Source organism: Octopus bimaculoides, chromosome 12, assembly GCF_046866305.1.
Source record: "Octopus bimaculoides isolate indiv1 chromosome 12, ASM4686630v1, whole genome shotgun sequence".
Taxonomy (NCBI): domain Eukaryota; kingdom Metazoa; phylum Mollusca; class Cephalopoda; order Octopoda; family Octopodidae; genus Octopus; species Octopus bimaculoides.
Genome location: NC_142939.1, coordinates 46,548,769 through 46,569,788, shown reverse-complemented (window position 1 = coordinate 46,569,788; position 21,020 = coordinate 46,548,769). Strand labels below are relative to the sequence as shown.

Genomic DNA, 21,020 nt, shown 5'->3' with positions numbered 1-21,020 from the left:
AATCCGGAAGGAAACAAACACCTTCAGATAGGGACGTCGGACTCTTACGCGAATTGTTAGAAATGATCAGAAAAGTGCAGCTCCCAAAATTACTGCAGTGCGGAATGACCACCTCGATAATCCAATTTTCACAAAATCTGTTCGCTGGAGCTGCACAAAGCCGGATTTTATGGGAGGGCTGCAATCAGAAAACCACTACTTTCAAAAACAAACCTTGCAAAGCATTTAGAGTGGAGTAAAACCAACAGAATTGGTCCCTAGAGCAGTGGGAGGATGTTATTTTCTCGGACGAGTCATCCTTTACATTATATCCGACCAACGGCCGAGTATAGGTATGGAGACAGCCAAAAGAAGCATTTGACCCACACTGCTTTCTTCCAACTGTTAAATATGGAGGAGGATCTGTGATGATCTGGAGGGCTATATCTTGGAAATCCGCCAGCTCAATGGTTTTCCTTCATGGCAGAATTAGTAGTCAAGACAATTTAATCATTTTATCTGATCAAATTCATCCTATGATTGCGGACTTGTTTCCGGAGGGAAACGCAATCTTTCAGGATGATAATGCACCAATTCACACAGCTAAAGTTGTTACTGAATGGCACGAGGAACATTCTAGGGAAGTTGAACATCTAATCTGGCCACCACAGTCCCCAGATCTCAATATTATCGAACATTTATGCTGCATTTTAGAAAAAGACAAGTAAGGAGTCGATATCCTCCACCATCATAACTACAAGAAATGGTGACTGTTTTAGCTGATGGATGGACAAAACTTTCTTTAGAAACAATTCAAACTTTGTACAAGTCCACACCTCGTAGAATTCAAGCTGTAATTACTGACAAACGCCATCCTACCCCATATTGAAATAAGTTATTTTGTCCAACCCCTATATAGACAGACATATATATATATATATGTATGCATGTATGTATGTATGTATTGATGTCATATATGTATGTATGTATGTATGTATGTATGTATGTACGTACGTACGTATGTATATATATATATATATATATATATATATATATATGCATACACGCACACATACATACATATATGACATCAAATGTGATGAAATGAGAGAATAACTTGAATAAGGACATCAGGGAATTTATTAAATGCTATGTTGTCTGTTGATAAGTTATACATTCTTAAGGACGCACAAAAATAGCGTATATATTTAATGAATATATGTATTCTGTACTGATATATTTCTAACAAAAGAACTAAATATATGGATGGTACGGAGGTGGTATTTAATTTGATGGTAATAAGTATTGCAGTATTTTCAAAGATGGTCAAACATTTCGAATTATATAATGAGGCGGCGAAAGGAATTCCGAAGATTTCTAAGAATCATATATTTTTTCTTCTGTAAAGAGTGACTTCTTCAGTTACCGTTTACATATAATTTCAAATTCTCAATGATTTTCCATTTCATATTATAAGTGTTCGCGTTTTCTTTTAGTTCTGTCGTCGAATAGACGTATTAAGCTGTTTTCCAAGCCACTCCAGTTAAACTTCAGTCAGTCAACCTCTTCGAAATAAAGAAATGCCTGACTCCATGCTGTGAATTGTCACGTTTTGTTAGTTAATGTTTATCATTGATAATTATTAAGAATTAATTTTCATTGTATAAGTAGGTATGTTTCTGTGTACAAGTATGTATATGTCTTTAAATGCCTCTATGTGCCAGATTTTGTTTTTATATAGATTGTAAAGCAGGTTGTAATTGTTTATTCTCAGTTGGACAGAATTTATCCTTTATTATCTTACGTACAAATACTTGATAAACAACAAATAAGAAATATGTTATACAGAGATTTAATTTCATTGACTACAATAACATTGACAATATATATACAATAGCAAATTTTCATATTGGTAGCAATAACGTCTACATCGCAACAAAATCTGCACACAAAAAATACCCAACAACACAAACACTTGTACATAGAAGCGTATACGTAGGCGCGCGGTGAGAAATTTGCATGCCAACCACATGGTAGAGGATCCACTCCCACTGCATGACAGCTTGGGTAGGTGCCGACGAAAGTTATCTTAGTGGACTTGGCAGAGAGTGGACTGACGGGCTGTATAACGGTACGCGATCCTCGACTCTACCTTGGTGCTTTTCCTATTTAAATACCTGAATCTGTCAGATAAAGGAAATTTTGTTAAATATATATATTTAACAATATATATAGATATATATATATATATATATATATATATATATACATACATATATATATATATATATGTGTATGTATGTATGTATATATATATGCACATACATACTTATATATTTACATACTCACGCGCGCGGGCACGGACATACAGACACACACACACACACACACACACACACACACACACACACACACACACACACAAACACACAGACATATATATACATCCGTGCATGTATAATGCCATACACTACACATACACATATTATTGTTAGTATTGTTACTTATTCAGGAGGAAAGGAAGTGCTCATAATCATTTACAGGACCTTCCTGGATGATGGTAAGGAAGCTAAAAACCGTAAAACCTGATTCGGATCCTTACAACTGGATCAGGAATTGACTTAAAGTCGAGCCAGATATTAAATCTATCTTTTACACATATATTTTGATGTAATGTGTTTTTGTACTGTTGTCTAAGTGTACCAATGCATGTTTATAACTTACCGAAGTATTGTATTTATATATGGTATGAATGGAGTTCCCTATAGTCATATTCAAAGACTGCAAGCAAATACGTGGAAGAGTTAGAAAAATAATGAAATTATACAGATTAAAGAACAGAAAATTGATCTGTTTGCTAGATAATAACTTAATATCTTACGTTAGATAAAACAAAAACAAAAATAATAAAGCTGATAAGGTAGTCGTTTGTGCAAGACTTCAGTTCAATTAGTTTCAATATATTTAATAACTAATAAATCTTGATAAATATATTCCCAATGGTGTGACAACGAATTGATTTAATTGTGTGAATGACACTTGAGTTGTTAAGCAAGAAGAAACAAACCTAGAATGGGCGAACAGCAAGTCGTGATTATGTATTAATCAGTTAATTCTATAAGAATACTATTCCTTGTCATCTTAGAATAATACTGAATTCTCAATTATTTGCAATGAAATATGTTTTGCAAATAATATAATTTTCGGAGAATAATTTCTAAGTTAATTAAGTAATTCTTAAATGATATTACGATATGAGTGCTGAAAGTATTGTAGCAGAAATCCTAAAAGATGCCTGGATGTAAAACGTAAAGGAAATACGAACTTCAAAATTGTTTCAAAGAATTCTATTTTCTTTCCTTCTTTTTTTTTTGTTGTTGTTGTTGTTTTGCTACTGAATGGTAGAAAATTGCTTAAATCTGATTTAGCAATCTGTAGTTTGTTTTCTAACGGCGTGTATCAAACATCAAACAAAGAGTGTCTAAATCAATATAATGACAGAGAGTGTATATAAGTAACTGACGTAACAGTCTAATATATACTACATGAAAGTTACAGCTGATTGTGCAAGTCATTGAAAGGCCGTATGTAAAATCATTCAAAGAACGGCTTGATGTATAACACAGTTGAGTATATAAATAATTTAACAGACAACTTTATGTATAACATGTTGAATTAAATCTTGAGTGTGTGAAGAATTAAATAAAGAAATTATTTATAAACCCCCAAAACTAACAACTTATTTACGGACTTCAATCTTCCTCTGATTTTGTGGCAAAGGCAAATAATTTTTCTCTTTATGAAAATTGAAATGTTGCCAATTAATCAAAGCAGACTCGACTAATTATAACCGAAAGAATCCTTGGTTGTTACTCTACCAGTGAGAAACATCAGGTTTTATCCTAATGTGGTAAATTCATTTGTTGAAAATAATTTCAGTTTGGAGGAATTATTATCCGCTTTTTAAAAAAGTCTCTTACCGTTGCGTTATCATTTTGAATTCTATCACTAAGAGTAATATTTCTGGAAGTTTTATGGGTTCACTAGAAAAACTCTGGCTTTCCAGCAATAACATTCCACGCATAAATTTATTATCCTTAACTTTTGAATCATATCTTAAGAGAAAACGTGTAGTCTGTTTGAAGTCAGATACGAAAATATGCCAGTTCGAAACTAACTTTGAAATATTTAATCCATCTTCTGACTAGATACTTTATCGATCACTCTTGGATTTACTTACAGTTACTTCTATTCAAAAGAATCATAGTATACATATTCAGATTATGCAGAGGTGATGGCTGGCAAAAAATGTCATTTTAAAACTGTTGTGTATGATTTTGTTTTTGATAATTTAACAAAATTATTTAGGTTGTAATAACGCTATTAATATGCTTTTAAACAATAACGCATCACTACACATTTGTAAGGGAAGGATTCATTCAATTGTATTCGGCCCCTAGTATCATATAGGATCGTACTGTAAAGGTTTTATAAAACCTGGCGATGGTGGTGAGCTATAAAATTCAACTAAGGAAAGCTTAGATTGAAAAGAAACTGCGCATTGAATGTCTGCTAAGTATTATGTCCGGTTTCCACGACCAACCTGCTTCCTCCCTTTCAAATTATAGTTCGTGAACACAATGAGATTGAATAAAGTAAATACTTTAAATAACTTTCCATGTTAATTATGACAGTTATAAATGCGAAGTCTCTGCCAATGAGACAATTGCGATAACATGCCTGACTTGTTTAGTGATACTAAACTACAGAAAATCTGATTCTCCGGACCAGTTTCCGTTTCCGTAATATCAGCGATTACTCTTCAGTTATTCTATTCTCGTCCTTTCACATTAACATTTTCACTAGTTTACTTGAAACTAATCATTGTCTTGATTCACAGTAATTTACAGAGATAACGCTTTTCTTTGATTTAAGTGGTATTAAATGAATAGGACTATTTAAGATTTGCATTTTTGTGGATAGCTATCACACTAGTAAAATTACAGTCCATATAGCAAGACATTCAGTCACCCGTTTCACATTTGTATCGCTAATTTTACTAAGTGTTTCTACTGAATGATAAATTAATTAGGTTGTTGTAAAGAAGATGTGTTGACTGCAGCAACATACTAGCATGAAATGGGATACTGACTGCTTTCCCGGTTTTTCCAGTTTCGTATTGATTTGCCTTGTTGGAAAGACGTGAAGAGAAATGGTATGTTGTGAGGTCCATGATTTTCCTAATGAAATTAGAAGCCGTAATGACATTCAGTCATCTATATATTTTGAGATGGATTGTAGACTTTAAGGTTGTATCTCTCGCTCGAATCTCGCATGAAAATATATTGTTGATACACAATGGTAGTTTAGAAAAAATGTTTTTATGGTTGTTGTCAAAGATTGGGGAAAAAGGCCTTTCTATTATAGACACAAGGCCTGAAATTTTGGGGAAAGGGAGCAAGCAAATTAGATCAACCACAGTCATCACCTGGTACCTATTTCATCGACTGCGAAAAGATGTAAGGCAAAGTCGAACGTAAAAACGGACGAAATCCCACTAATCATTTTGTCCGGCGTGCTACTGATTCTGTCAGCTCTCAGTCTTACAGATTAGAAAAATAATGAGCTTTTAATGTTCAACATTTCAGAGTGGACTTTGTAGAATAAGGATAAGGTTCAAGAGAGTTGAGTCGATGAAGCTATTTGCATCCTGGTATGCCATTTAAACATTCAATTTCGTCAGTATACTCACTAATCCTTATATATAATCATGTGTGTGTGTATATGTGTGTGTGTGTGTGTGCGTGAGCAGAGTGAAGTCTACAACGTACAGGTAGGTCATGAATACAAATGCGATAACTCAGTTCTCTTTCATTGAAAGCCAATGAAATGTCTGTCAATCATCCACTGCTGATGTAATGAGATACTCCAAGTTCACAAACCAGCTGTTTTTGTACTTCATTGATCATTACTGCTAAAATTCCCGTATACTGAATTTTCAAAAGCCTCATATTTTAATACGATAAAGGTACCTGCAAACTTCCTAACGACAATTTGAGAATCGATTTGTGCAGAAGTAGTGGAAAACTCAGCACTCACGTGCATAACTTTCGAGATTATTGGAAAACGCAGGCAATCTCACTTCAGCAAGGCGACTATCCTGAGAGAGAAGAGAGAAGAAAATATATAAAAAGAAAATAACGAAGGTATTTGTATGGTTAACATTCATAAATATATGTTCAACTGAATCTCTTATATTCACATTATATAAACTATTTGAAGTTGAGGTAATTTTCCTTAAAGTTCGAAATATGCAGCGTGCTGCTTTCATTTGATTTGCAGACCTCATTTATCATCTAATCTACTCGCTATCTGTTACTTTTCTCCAGAAATTTCGCTTCTAATTTACTTTTCTATCTTCTTCCACTGTTAGTAGAAAATCTGATGAACCGGAATATGTCACTGCGTTATTTTATTAGAAACCCATCTTCTATAGCCAACAATACACCGTTTCCTTTACTCTGCTAATACTGTACGTGACGACAAGTATTGATTAGTAGATTAGATTTATCCTAATCAAAATGTATTCCCAGATCCCAGTAGAGAACTACCAAATGAAGAAAACAAAATGGAAGAAATGGTTAGTAATAAGACAATCGGTAAATAGCTGCAGAGAAAAACACAAAAAATAGAAAGAAGGTTTAGAGACAGTATTTAGGAATTTATTAACAAATTCATGACTAATGAAATAAATATTAAGTTATTTCTTCATTCTAAATTGCTTGCACGGATTTGATTCAAGTATGGGGGTAATTATAGATATTTTATAAATTTGGTCTATTATAAACCAGTTACGATTCAAGAGGTGAAACTTAAATGATGAAGCGTAATACCTCCCAATGATGGTGAATATAGAGTGCATACAACTAAAGCCTTCAATATGGTTATGTGGAGAGTTTTCATATTCGTTTATAACGCATTAGATATATATATATATATATATATATATATATATATATATATATATATATATATATATATACATATATATATATATATATATATATATATATATATATATATATATATATATATATATATGGATAGATAGATAGATAGATACATACATACATACATACATACTTACATACATACATACATATAGATATATATGTAAATATATATGTGTGTGTGTGTGTATTTAAATATGTATGTATGTATTTATGTATGTACATATTGTTTTATAACAAGGAATAAAAGTGTGTATGGCATGTTCAATGCTGTACAACGTCTGCTGCTACTTGACTCAGTTGCCAACCCTCAGATTTACTAAATCCAAGTGTGAGCCGGTTCCTCACCGTCCATGGTATTCTACAGCCGATCCTACCATTGATCTTTACACAACAATCGACTAATCCTTTCTCCAAAATTTCAGACCTTCTTTCTGGGAGCGGGCTGAGAGAGTCACTAGATTGCAGAAAAGTACCTTGGGAGTTTGTTCCGGATTTTGTCTTTTCTCAGTTCAAATTACGCCGAAAATAGATTTACTCTTTAACGCAATCAATAAAATAACGCGTCAGCTGGGGTCGGTGGCAGTAACATATGTCTATCCCTCAGCGTTGGCAGCCTATATCCTAAATTAGAAACCAATATTATCCTCGTCCTCATCTTCAACACGACCACTGTCTCTATATTTATTGTCATGTAATCTGTTTGAATCTCCTTGCTAAGTGTATATGTGAGTTCCAATTTCCTTTCGTTGGCATGAGACATAAATTATGACTGCTTCATGGCATCAACACACTACAGTGACATAACAAAATATGAACATATCAACAAAATTAGGCCGATTTGAACTGGCGATCGACACTATAATTGCTCAAGGTATGCGGAGGTGTAACAACCACGTTTACTAACATATGAACATCAGTGATATATATACATATATATATATATATATATATATATATATATATATATATATATATATATATATATATATATATATATATATATATATATATATATATATATATATATATATATATATATATATACGTATGTATACATATATATATATGTATATATATATATACACACATATATATGTGTGTGTGTGTATACATACACATATATATATATCTATACATATACACTTACATATATGTGTGTATGTGTGTGTATGAGTGTGTGTGCGTGAGAGTATTGAGAGAGAGAAAAAGAATGTCAATTGTGTCGAAAAGGGAGATGTAGTTTTGTCTAATTATTGTCACGTGTAAAACCATTTTACAGGAATATTACAGGATCAGAAGATTTAATCAAATAAAATGGAATATTTATTTAGAAGATTTCCTTTAAAATCGAACGACCAATTTGATTCTATCAATTCATAGAATTAATCCGTAAATATACATTTATTATTTTGCATTTCTTTCATTCTCTTTTGCTTTTCATGTATTTTTGTTGACGTACTTTCACCATTCCGTCTCAATATAATGCATTGAAGAGATTGGAGCTCGTGATTAGAAGCTATATTTTTATTGGTTAGAATGTAATATAACATTATATGTGTGTATGTGTGTGAGTGTGTGTGTGTGTGTGTGTGTGTGTGTGTGTGTGTGTGTGTGTGTTTATTTGCAGCTTCATGTGTGTGTCTTATACCCATTGTGTCTGCTTGTATGCATCTGTGCTTCTGTGCGTGATGTTGCAATCGTCTTTGTTTCTACGCCATATTGTTTTATTCTTAACAGCCATTAATCTCTCAATTAAAAAGAAAATAAATCAATAAATATATAGAAAATAATGACAAAAAGTAAACAAATAAACAATGGCATCGCTATTCGGCTAAAATATAAATAGCTTCTAGTTGCTGGAATTATCAATAGTTTCGTCCACTGCAAAGTAAATATAAGCCTGGTATCAAACGAAAGAACTAAAATTCAGAATAATTAAGCATGCGTATTAGAAGGATTGAAATGAAGACATATGTAAGCCGGGACGTGTTTTATGCGATGTTATGTGGAGAAATAAAAATTTAAAAGCACCAAATTTACACCAATTTTACTTTTCAATCATGTTAGTGAAAACTTAAGTCTATGGATTACATTGCAGGGAAACATTTTATTTCTTTTATTTTCTCAATTTTGATTTTTTGAAACGAAAGAGAAAATGCTAAGAGCATAATAAAACATCATTGCATTCAGTAATTGTATATATATATATATATATATATATATATATATCTGTGTGTGTGTATGTGTGTAATGTATGCATATATTATGTATAGATGCGGTAATATGTATATGTACGCACGCATACATATATGCGTATCTGTATATGAAAGCATATATACGGGCACATTCATTCATATTTATACACATATGCACTCGTATATACATAAGCATATGCATATATACACATATATACACGTGTGGGAGAGAGAGAGAGGGAAAGATAAAAAGTGAGAAGGAAAGAGGGTGAGAGAAAGAAACTGAGAGGTTATGTGTATATTAAAGTAAAATTTCTTTTCATTTTCTTTTTATCCATTCGAATGCGTATTAGAATTTACTCGAATTGGCAACAAAACTGGTCAAATAATTATTTGTTGGAAATTTCAATTTAATTTTACTTGCAAATACCTTAATTTTATGATTGAAAATTTAAGTTGGATATAAATTTTATAACGTGTAAATTACGATACTTTGAATAATGAAGCAGCAAGAAAGAAATGATAATGAAGGCAATAGAAAATTCCATTTTTAGAGAATCGGTAAATACTTTTGAAATAATAAACATAGTCTTGTACTTGCATATGGCAAATAGTACTATATTCTAAAATATCCGCGTTGATTTCATTAGTAATGCTTTGTTTAAAGTGGTATTTCCTAATATATGTGGACTTATTCTTAAAATTCTGCAGGACCTTTTAGGTAACAAGTTACTGAATATTATCGAATGTTATCAAGTTATTGAATACATACAGCTTGTATTCTTACATCCATCAGTTCAAAACTAATACCATATCTTTATCGGAAAATTGGTGGTCAGCTATGCCTGCCACTGAACTAAAAGTTCAGACTTTCTGATTGATTTTCTGATTGACAGAGGCTTAAGAACGTGTCACTAAAGTATGCCCTGTCTCACTCAGAAATACCAACACGGAAAAGTTTCCTGAAAATTTGGGGCAGAAATGGGAGCATTTACATCATTTCAGTGGTGTACTTCAACATTGTCGTTGTAGCTTGCGCAGGGATCATCCGACTACTCTTGGACGTATAGCATTATGCTTCATGTAGTAATGACAGGTTCCGCTGCGAACCACATCTATTTGTTTGGAACTTCATCTGCATGGAGTACTTGGGTTGCTATGGGTATGGTTCTTGTTTAATGGAATGACTATATGTATATTATATGTGTGTGTTTTGCTGAGGAGGTCACAGACGTGTGACAAAAAATTTCCGAACAATGAACTTGAGTTAGAATAAGAATAGTAATAAACGAGTAAAGAAGGAATGTATAGTTTCTCTGCTTATTTGGCCAAAAAAGGCATGTCCATACCGAAATACAACAGTATCTGTTTCAACACTCGACTTCACATATGGAGTCTTGCAACACAAATTCATAAACCAAACACACACACACACACACACACACACACATATATATATATATATATATATATATATATATATATATATATATATATATATATAATACAGAATGGGACAAGAACGCAAAACATCCAGACAGTTAGGTGATATATATATATATATATATATATATATATATATATATATATATATATATATATATATATATATATATATATATACATATATATATATATATATATCTTGGGGGCTATGTTTTTCTATAAACATGATCCGATTATTAAACAGTTGATAATTTTATGTAATTATACTGTATGCCATTTCGGTGGAAATTTTATGAGTATTTTCTCTCGTATTGATTTACTTTTTTTTATATATATTTCAGTGCAGTTTTCTTCGACAATCGGATTGTGTCATTCATGACGTTTTAAATGAATATAAAATTGGAAGAGCATCAGAAGAGCTAATCATCTTTTATCTGGAATTCTTTCGTAAGCCTAATTTTGTTGTAGAATATTGGCTGTAGTGTGTGTCTTTGTATGTAATACATAGTTTGTTTCTTGGTGTTTTGTGAATGAAGCAGTATGAGGTTAATGGCGGCTCTACTCTTCACCTACTGGCTATATTATATCATAACCTAAGGATCTATACTAATAAGGTTGATTAAGAATCTAACTGCTTTACACTTCGTGGCTTTTCACAAAGCAAGCTTTAAATTAGCTCTCGACTTCTGAACCTAATTATTAAAATAAAATCATAAATGCTAATTAGGATTATTGTTTAAGGGCAAATCAGATTAGTGAACTGCTTGCGTTGCTTCAGTGTATTACAAATAATCGATGGAGAAAGCAGTAAAATCTTGGAGCATACTTCAAACATGGCGCTGTTATTGAAACATAACCATATATAACACTGATGAAAACCATAACAAAGTGAAATAAATATAAATTATAACTTGAATTTATGAAATATTTGTTCAATAAATATTTATTAAATATATAAGTGCTCTTAAGACATAATTTCAAAAAATAAGAGGATGGTTTATGAAAGCACAACTATTCAGTAAATTCCTGTTCACCTTTAACCAATTACTTAATCTAATACAGTGATGAGTCTCTTTGAATCTTTATATAACCCTGTGTATCAGAATGTGGTATACTGCAGTGTACTATGTCTATAAACAAGATAGTTATATTGGTTGTATCTTAAGTGTTGTATGTAACAGAAAGCTGTGTGTGTGTGTGTGTGTGTGTGTGTGCATGATGGCGCATAATTCAGTGGTTAGAGCATCGAGCTTATGATCATGAGGTTGTGAGTTCAATCACCGGACTGGGCTGTGTTTCGTTCCTGAGCAAGGCACTTTACTTCATGTCTCTCCAGTCCACTCATCTGTAGAAATGTGTTGTGACGTCGCTTTTGCCAAGCTGTATCTATCTTTCACTTGGATAACATCGGTGGCGAGGAGAGGGAAGGCTGGTATGCATGGGTAACTGCTGGTCTTCTATAAACAACCTGGACTGGACTTGTGCATTGGTGGGTAAGTGTCTAAGTGCAACCCCATGGTCATTCATGACAGAAGGTGGAGGGGCCCTTCCTTATATATACATATATATATATATATATATATATATATATATATATATATATATATATATATGGCTGTGTGGTAAGTAGCTTGCTTACCAACCACATGGTTCCGGGTTCAGTCCCACTGCGTGGCACCTTGGGAAAGTGTCTTCTACTATAGCCTCGAGCCGACCAAAGCCTTGTGAGTGGATTTGGTAGACGGAAACTGAAAGAAGCCCGTCGTATATATGTATATATATATATGTGTGTGTGTTTGTGTGTCTGTGTTTGTCCTCCTAGCATTGCTTGACAACCGATGCTGGTGTGTTTATGTCCCCGTCACTTAGCGGTTCGGCAAAAAGAGACCGATAGAATAAGTACTAGGCTTACAAAGAATAAGTCCCGGGGTCGATTTGCTCGACTAAAGGCGGTGCTCCAGCATGGCCGCAGTCGAATGACTGAAACAAGTAAAAGAGTAAAAGAGTATATATATATATATATATATATATATATATATATATGCATATAATCATATATATGTATGTACATATATTTATGCGTGTATATATATATATATATATATATATATATATATATATATATATATATATATATGTATGTATATATACATACATATTTTATTTATATTATTGTATTATTGAACGCCACGCATCCATTTCCAAGTAAGTTATCTTTTCATGGTTCTCTCCTAGATGAAGATAATATACATTTACAAAATAAATATTCTTCACCAATATTCGAAGACGAAGTACTTGCGGATATCAATTTGATTTCATAAACTTTTTCTATGGCAACGGTTTGTCTTTTACAGGTGAACAACGAAGTATATGTGGACGAATTGTTAGTTATCTTAACCATTTTAGAAGATAATCAGCGATTCTTCGCAAACATAAATAAATAATGGAAATGAAATGAAATCATTATTACCAACAATTTAAACTATTTAAACCGTTATTTTGATTGCACAAGAGCAGTAGATGTTAGAATCAGCTATGCTTCGGACAAAATGTCTTTCATTACGTCCCTTAACGTCCTCTGTTTAGATCTCGTATCCTTATTCTTCCTGGGTCGATTAAATATGTACCATATCAGTGCTGGAAGACTTTTAAACGATTGCACTATTCTTCCAAATATATGTCCATCTATCTATAGTTAAACAAGTTACTGTAGTAGTTTCTTTTTCTATTTTTCGTTTTTGTTTTGTATGTAAAGATTGATTTCAGCCAGCTGCAATAGAAACTGAAATATTGTCTTGTCAATCACTCGACTATTTATTTAAAAGTTAGTATCAGACGCCAGAGTTAGTGAAATTATAGTTGTGTAATCTCTCTGAACAAATATGTCTGATCATACCAATAAACAAACGACGAGATATGTAGGATATACTGGACGTCTAAGATCAACACATTAGCAAAGAAATATGTGATGAGTGGAGAAGAGATAATACAGTGTTGGCTTTTGATGCATTGTTCGTCAAACCGACGAACCTTCTAACACACATATTAACTGCATTGTTGAAGTTAAAGAAAGGAATGATAGGAAGCAGATAACAAGATTGTATCAATGTTTCTTTCTTTCAATAGCAAACCAAAAAAAAAAAGGAGTATTTTTCAAATATTCTATTAATACATTTTAGAGCAGATTAAAAGTTTTACCAGTTGATTCAGTCAAGCAGGAATACCATTAGCTTACATAAATATGTGTCAGAACTTTCCTTAGCATTAGTGGTCATAAAAAAGATAGGAATCTTAGCAGAAAGTAACATCCACGATGAAGCTCAAATCGTCAAATGTTGTGAGATAAGATCATGTTTTCACATAAACAAAAACAAAGACAGAAAAAATATTCTCTTTGATCAAAAAAAGTCAAGAAAGGTTATTTCTTTTTATTACTTTATTATTGATTTTCCCAGATTGTTTTTTTTTTTCCCATTTTTGATAACTTCGTACATAAACAAGTTGTCTAATGGTAAATGGAAGCATTTAACCTTGCTGAATTATTTTCTATATAAAAAATGAAACGATGCTATAGAATAGTACACGGAAGAGTCTTTCTCAGATACCATTTGTTGTACCTTAGGAACATCAAACTTTGAGAATCTATATCTTATGAAGTTCCCAGACTTGATACTAAATGGATTACAGATGTTCCTAAGTTTACTGGCTGAATTTAGTGTTTTAAAATACAGAGATTACCGGTTCTCAGAAGGAAAAATGTTTCTTATTATCTGATCAATAGTTAACTCGAATAGCTTTGCAGTTGTTTTACGGGTGATGAGATGTTCTCCAATGGAAATAGCGAGATGTAGGACATGGACATATGAACATGCGCATAAAACTCAAGGCGAGAATATAAAGTTAATAATATCAAGCTCCTCTTACTACTACTACTACTACTACTACTACTACTACTACTACTACTACTACTACCACTACTACTACTACCACTACTACTACTACTTTCTGTTACACATGTCGGCCACGTGTACCGTCTTGTGGTACATGTTATATACAGGAAATAGAGCTAACATGCATAAATGAATCGTTAGGAAACGTAAAATTACGCAGGGTTGTATTCCAAGGAGAGACGCTCTCTCCAATTCTTTTCGTCACTAAAATGTACATTGAAAACTTTCAGGCACGGCTAATGAGTTTACAAAAGACAAGGTAAAAATAAACAATCTGCATTATACGTATAACCTCAAACAACATGCCAATGTGATAAAGATCTACATTCTCTGATCTAAAAGATAGGAGCATTCAGCAAGGATATTGGAAAGCAGTTCATGATTTTAAAATGCTCAGTGCTAATTATGAAGAGAGACAAGAAGTTAAGCTCTGAAGCTATAAAAATTGCCACACAACAATGTATTTAGATTGCTTTGGAATAATGAGAATTAATACTAGGCCTTGAAAGAATAAGCCTTGGAGTCGATTTGTTCGACTAAAGGCGGTGCTCCAGCATGGCCGCAGTCAAATGACTGAAACAAATAATAATAATAATAATAATAATAATAATAATAATAATAGATGTAATACCAGGCACTGGCTCTCGTGATCGTAACTGACTGTTATCCTGTACATGTTTGTTTTGGTACAAAAGATAGGCTACAGCAAATATTCTGCTCAATACCACAGATTTGTTTCTCAGCTATTTGACCTTAAAGAGTTGAGCATGTCCCTTCGTATCTGACAATATGTCCATCTCTGATCACGAGCAGTCATGTGTTGAGAGGAATTATGTGGGAGATGAGTAATTTATCCATAGAAGCATGAGCGTTTCATTCAACATCCTTAAACAACCCTTATTCAAGCACCTTTGAGCATGAAGGGTTCTTCGACCTGAAGAAAACTCTAACTGGGCCCCACTTGAAAGGTCATATGCTGTTTATCTTGATATGAGATCATTATTTTGCGCTCATATGGTTGTGTTGCATGTGCCCGGTGTCATATCTGACAGGTAGTCATAATTGGACTTCGTATATTTTACTTTGTCACTTTTACTAATGTCACTTCGATGGCATGCACTGCTCTCTCACTCAATAATAGTAATAATAATAATTCCGTCCTTATAATTTTAACTTCAAAGTGCGTGTAAGCATCCACGAGTTGATTATCCAACGTGACCTTTCCCTTTTTAGTCATTATCGTGTTTTGATGAAGATTCAACTTGTCTTTCTAGCGGATCAGGTTATTGTCTCACGGCGTCCTGTCTTGCTAAAGTTTATGAAATCTAGTGCCAATGCATACATTTCCAGCAACATTTTAACATAGACGACAGTCTGCCATTATTTACAAGAATTTCCTGCTACACTGACATCATTCAATTGTAGAAATATCAATTTATATTATTTTTTCATTGGCATTCATGTTTTGTGTCAAGATTCTTAAAGCTTCAGTCAGGAAAGATATTAAATTTGTCTATTTTATTGTACAACAATTTATTTTCCAGTCATATTCACTGAGAAAAAAAAATTATTTTCGTTGCTTAATTTAATTAGATATACATCTGTGTATCTACTATTTAATTGTCATTGACATTCTCCTTATATGTTTATTTTATACGCCTCTATAATTTAATCACATTCTTTGTGTCACATTGAAGCTATCTATTTATTTATAAGTATATCTATCAATCTATCTGTGTATATGTGCGTGTGTGTGTGTGTGTATGATTACGATCAAAGGTGTTTAACTCGCAACCACCCAGTTCTTTTTGTTTCTTTCTTTTAAGCAGTATATTAGTGTATAGTAAACATCTTCAACTTCATTATCCATTTTACAGTTTCCCTTTTCCAGTTTGTAGTATATAATGTATGTGTTTATGGCTGAATATCTGTAGGTACGTTTGTTTTTGTCCTTGTGTATGTATATTTGTACATAAATATATGAATGTGTATGTATGCATTTCTATGCCTTATTATGCAACTGTGCACGTCATAATATATTCATCTAACACTTAGCAAACATTATTCGAGTTCAGTGAGAAAAGATATGACATTTTTTGACCTAGCATTACTATGATGATTTTTTTTTCAATCTGCTTTGTGAATCATTATATATAAACTTACACCAGCTTGATATTTTGGTATTTAAGCAGGTATGATTGTATTTCATAATTCTCATTATCTCTATGTAAATAGTTGGTTGGCAAGCTGGTAAGGTGGTTTGTTGTTTGGCTTGTTGGTTGGTTGGTTGGTTGGTTGGTTGTTACGTTCGTTCGTTCGATCTTTTGTTGGTTGATTTTCTAGTAACGCTTTTAATCTTGGAGAGTGCGTGAGGGAGAGTACATGAAAGAAACGAATAAATGTTGAAATAGGTGGTGCAGAAGGAATGAAAAGAATTGTAGAAACTGAAGAGGAAAAGATAAGACGATGTGTAAAGGGAGATAAATCGCAGTTGTTATGGAGAGTTATGCTAATGAGATTTCTCTTTATATAATTTTATGGTAACAATGAATTTTTTTTTTATTTAAATAAGCATTCGTCTCATAATTTTGTATAAGCAGCAACAAATTTTATTATAATTTGATTATAATTATTGTATATATAACATATTTCCTGATATTACATTTGGTAGCAAAAGTATACTTCCAAAGTTGCTTGTGATACGATGGGTAATAACGGGCGAATAAGTTTTCAGTTTAGCTGCAGTTGTTTCATTACGACTTTTTATTTTGATGTAAATATAAGTAATTATTTAGATTACACAATATATTATGTAGCTCCCAAATTAATCAGGCAACCATGTAAAACAAATGAACAACGACGTGTTGAGTAATCCACTGGGATATCTTTTATGGATTAATTATAATCGGAAATATATGTTAATTTGTGTGTGTGCGTGCGTTTTCAATTTGTATCCCGGACGTCTCTCCCGTCGTAGATGTTCATATACTAGACTGAACGGTTCATATTTATATTTTTATCTATAATTCATATTTAATCGGCCGTCAATGTGTATTAGTAGGCGCTAATGTCAGTATTTCAGGGTCAGAAGCGTTTTGCCCTTTAACCGTTACGCTTCACCTAAGTGGAACAGTGTCGATGGAGCTAGTCTTGACCTATGGAAGGATTCCACTTGAGGTCTATTATTAAACCTGGCCCATCTTCATCTAGTTTAGCTGCTATTGAGAATTTACCTTTTAAATCACTCCAGTTCTCTTTCAACTGTAGTAATAGCAGTGGTAGCAGTAGTAACAACAGCAACAGCAGCAGCAGTTGTAGCAGCTGCAGTAACCGCAGCAGCAGCAGCAACAGTAGCAGCAGCAACGTAGTAGTAGTAGTAGTAGTAGTAGTAGTAGTAGTAGTAGTAGTAGTAGTAAAACAGTATCTACTGATTTATTTTCCAAAAGTGAATAAGAGTTTACATATATATTATATATATATATTTACCTTTCTACTCCAGGACAATCACTGAGAGAGAGGAGAATGCAGAATATTCAGAAAATTTTACTAACGAAAGCCGAGCGGATATTGCAGAGACGTCAAAACCAGAAACGCAACATGGTTATCTGCGGTCTCTTATTCTTTCTTATGTTTTTTTTTGTGGGGGGGGGGGGGGGATTATAACTAATAAAAAATTACTGTTTTATTTATGTTTGAATGATGATAGATTCTTCAATTTCGACTGCGAGTATTGAATCATTCGATTGACTTAACAATTTCCTCGTTAATCGGATGTGTAAGTAGATGAGTATTACAGACACATATCCCCTAACCCAGTGATTTTCAACCCTTTAGAGCTGAATGCTTCTTCAAAGAGTCCTGTTTTACAAATGCCTCTTGCCCATGTCTTACAACGAAAAAACGAAAAAAGAAAACAAACGAACAGCAGATTTTAATGAAACAGGGCTTAATTCTGCAGACGGGATTGTTAACCATATTTTCTGATACTAACTTATCCCGGAGGTCCCCCTTTATAAATATTCATACGATCGCGTCTCCCCTATGTTAAGGAAATCAGTAAAGAAGGTAACTACTTATCTAGTGAAATTTTATTTAGCCTTAGTGCTGTGTTTCAGTCCATAACGCAACGTCCTAATATGATGCTGACATTTATTTATCTGTCTATTTATTTATTTCATTTTGAAAATGCGCTTCAAATGTAAATATTGCATTTGATTTTAAAATCTTATTCATTAAAAAAATTATTTGCTAAAATAGATAATACTAAGATGCTAAGATTAAATTTCTTCATGGACACTTAGAGAACACCTAAATGAAAATTCTTGTAAGGCATAGGTTAAAAATAACAAGATGCTGTTGAAATTGTTCAGATTTTGGTGTGTCCCATAAGCCAATCAGCTGTAGATGCACAAGAGAATGTCTTTATCTCGATGAAAACAATATAGGACACAATCTTTGTAGAACACATATCTAGTTATAATATACACAAGGGAGAAATTGTTACCGCTGGAATAAGTTGCCAAATATTGGTCAATTACTCACTATTTCTGTTTGAAATAGAGTTGGTGAGCTACACCATCTAATTGTATATATTCTATATTGTATATATTGTATATATTGTATATATATTGGTAAGTGACAAAACTTAGAACTATTGCTATGATAGAAACAACTCTCGATTTTATCCTGCAAGCAAGATATTATGTCGACTCGTCAAGTTGTAGTATTATCATCAGTATATTAAATACATTAATAACCTGTATATTAACGTACATAAAATATGCATTAATAATTCATAAAGCTGAAATAATCATAGTGTATTACGACTTGTTAACTGACCTCTAGATATAAATCAAGTTAACAACCAAACAATATTACAACTCCTCTCGTTTGGTGTATTTAAACATTGCTTTCACATTGCTGTCTTTATATTTCATTTTTGCTGTGAGTTAAACAGAAACGATATATCATATGACAAGCTCTATTCACCAACAAGTTTAATCTCAGTGAAATGTATTCATAAATCAGATTCACTCTTTAGACATTTTATTCCATTATTATTACTAAGGCTTGTCAGAAGGCATGAAGCACGCGCACAATCCCACATACAACATGCACACAGACGCAGATGCACACATAAGCACACGCATTCATTATCATTTGCTTAACCTACTGAGGTCTGGACATGAGATGTACTTTTGTTAGCAGTTTTTATCTTTTTTCTTCGTGGAAAAATATGCGTGAAGTATGTTTAAATGTTATAACTAGTATTGCATGAACCATATGTTGAATTTACTTCTTTCACAATCACATTATTACGGGCTCACATCCACGCGGTCATATGGCTTCTATCATATTCTTGTAGCCTTCCAAGTCCTGCACGTAGAATTTGTTAGGCAGAAACTGAGAAAATTCAAGGCGGCGAGCTGGCAGAAACGTTAGCACGCCGGGCGAAATGCTTAGCAGTATTTCGTCTGCCGTTACGTTCTGAGTTCAAATTTCGCCGAGGTCGATTTTGCCTTTCATCCTTTCGGGGTTGATAAATTAAGTACTAGTTACGCACAGGGGTCGATGTAATCCACTTAATCCCTTTTGTCTGTCCTTGTTTGTCCCCTCTGTGTGTAGCCCCGTGTGGGCAATAAAGAAATAAGAAACCGAGAAAATTCTTAATTCTAGTGAAGTTTCCTGTGTTGCAAAATTTTATGAATGCCTCCGATCATAGAGTAAACTCTACATATTCCATTTTTATTCTTTATTCATTTATTTATTTCTGTCTTTCTCATCAGTTTCGGGCCCTTTGGCCAATATATGGTCGCTACTCTGCTTCTATCATTATGCCACCAATAGAGATATGATACTGGCAACTGTAAAAAAGATTCATTTAAATGTGTTTCGTGATAATTGTTTCGCGAAAATTCTCTACTGAAAATTCATTTGGGATAACTACAACAACAGAAGTGTGTGTCTATATATACGTGTGTATTATATATATATATATGTGTGTGTGTGTGTGTGTGTGTGTGTGTGTGTATGCGTGTGTGCGTGTGTGTGTGTGTTTGTGTATGTATATGTATATATATATATATATGTGTGTGTATATATATATATATATATATATATATATATATATATATATATATATATATACATACATCCATACATATGCATATATACATATGTGTGTGTGTGTTTGAGTGAGTGTGCATGTGCGTGTTTGCGTGTGTGCGTGTAATTTATGTGCGTGTGAATGAATGAGTTTTACAGACAACTTTTTCGATTTAAAGTTCTAGAATAAATTTTTTTTCAAATAAATATGTGTCTACGTTATTTTCAAAAGAACACAAAAATTAAATGTAATTTCATATTTGAATGTCTCCCTATAATTCCACATATCTACCGTATTGACCGATACCAGATATGAGTATATTTATAATTAA

The 21,020-nt window shown here is 32.8% G+C and overlaps 1 long non-coding RNA gene across 1 annotated transcript; it reads left to right on the top strand.

The window, feature by feature from the left end:
• The first annotated feature begins 8,093 nt into the window (after positions 1-8,093).
• Positions 8,094-20,662, top strand: LOC149133089 (uncharacterized). Its single transcript, XR_016243840.1, has 3 exons — positions 8,094-8,381; positions 10,975-11,080; positions 18,083-20,662. It is a non-coding gene; the product is annotated as an uncharacterized LOC149133089 (long non-coding RNA).
• Positions 20,663-21,020: the final 358 nt, after the last annotated feature.